The sequence below is a fragment of the Poeciliopsis prolifica genome, unplaced genomic scaffold, assembly GCF_027474105.1.
Source record: "Poeciliopsis prolifica strain line A6 unplaced genomic scaffold, Auburn_PproV2 SCAFFOLD024, whole genome shotgun sequence".
Classification (NCBI taxonomy): domain Eukaryota; kingdom Metazoa; phylum Chordata; class Actinopteri; order Cyprinodontiformes; family Poeciliidae; genus Poeciliopsis; species Poeciliopsis prolifica.
In genome coordinates, this window is record NW_026562399.1 from 7032268 (window position 1) to 7033386 (window position 1119).

Sequence of the window (1119 nt, forward strand, 5' to 3'; positions counted from 1 at the left end):
AATGGAAATGAAAAGTGAATTTCTTCTGAAATTTTTTTATGGTTCTTCTCAAATCATCTTTGTGCACAGCAATGACATTTTAAACTGTCTTGTTAATCATATGTCATTTATAGATTATGTGTTTTATATTTAGCAACTTATTTTCCCTTGAACTGTCCATTTGTTGGTAGCAACTGATGCAATGAAATCTCAAGAATATGACTGCAGACACACAGCTGACCAAGCAGCGAATGAACTGGAATCTGGCGCCATCCTCTGGAAATCACAAGCAACTGCAGCATGTGAATTTCTGTTGTCCCATGAACACTGAGCGATTCCTTTCTTTAAGGACCATTATATTCTAACACGGAACTGATCAAATGATCACTGTTAATTACGTTGCAATATATATATATATACACTTTACTTTCAACTTTCAATATTTTGCTCGCTGAGTCACCATGGTTACCTTCTTGTGAATGCCTTCACACATTAAAATATTATTGCAATGTTGATTTATAGTAGTAAATCAATTCCATAGGTAAAATGACATATTTCAGTCAGTTGGTTTCATTTTTAGTGATTATTTCTGTTTTAGATGATTCGATGGTTGTTTTTATAATAAGTAATGAAAACCCAAAATTCCATTTTTCAGGTAACTTGTTACATAAAACAAATTGTAAAAATTCAAGGGTGGACTAATATTATAAAACAATTGTAAACAATAAAAAAAAAAGGACTGGGAGCCCAAGTTTTAATTGAGTGTGGATTTTTCTTAGATCACACGGGTTATGAATATAAATATAAGCTCAAATATATACAAACACCCAAAGTAATATATGGATGGATGTCAGGAAATAATTCCTGAATTTCCTTATTAATTAATTAATAATATATGAATATATATTAATTATATATATATAATTAATTATATATATAATTAATTATATAATTAATTATATATATATATATATATATAAAATTTATTATTAATTAATTGTATATATATATATATATATATATATATATATATATATATATATATATATATATATATATATATATATATATATATATATATATAAGAGAGAGAGAGATCTATGTGTACAGATATCTCTATATATAAAAATGTATATAGCC